General features: G+C 33.7%; 1 non-coding gene across 1 annotated transcript; it reads left to right on the top strand.

Moving 5' to 3' along the window:
• The first annotated feature begins 237 nt into the window (after positions 1–237).
• Positions 238–309, top strand: TRNAN-GUU (transfer RNA asparagine (anticodon GUU)). Its single transcript has one exon. It is a non-coding gene; the product is annotated as a tRNA-Asn (tRNA).
• Positions 310–528: the final 219 nt, after the last annotated feature.

Genomic DNA, 528 nt, shown 5'->3' with positions numbered 1-528 from the left:
AATACCAAGAGCTAAGTTTATAGTGAAGCTTTGATTTATTCAGATATTTAAGATCCCATTCTATAAGGCAATTTTTTGTGTATGACCTTCTATAACTCTTTCTCATTGGCACCAAGCTTGCACGGTGTATTGGTACGAAAAGAACCAAGGGCTCTTACTCATTAAGACACTTTCTTATTCAAATTAGGGTTATTTACTCACAAATTGTAGTTTTAAGTGCTATCATACCTTTGTTATTCCTCAGTAGCTCAGTGGTAGAGCGGTCGGCTGTTAACCGATTGGTCGTAGGTTCAAATCCTATTTGAGGAGAGCTCTTTTTTTCTTTTTTTCTTTTTTCTTCAAGCACTTGGTTCCATAATTATAAGTAAAGTCCACCATAAAAAGAGTGAAAATTTTTCCCAATTTACCTGAATTGGAGTAAACCTCTCTTCGCTCTGACACATTCTTTTTTTCAACTATTAATTATAACTTCATTGATAATTTTAGCAATGTTACCAACATGTTTGTGTAGATTGGGAATAATCTGAA

This window comes from Cupressus sempervirens, chromosome 5, assembly GCF_028749045.1.
Source record: "Cupressus sempervirens isolate cs-2001-9-10 chromosome 5, ASM2874904v1, whole genome shotgun sequence".
Taxonomy (NCBI): domain Eukaryota; kingdom Viridiplantae; phylum Streptophyta; class Pinopsida; order Cupressales; family Cupressaceae; genus Cupressus; species Cupressus sempervirens.
This window is presented reverse-complemented; position numbering and strand designations above follow the sequence as displayed.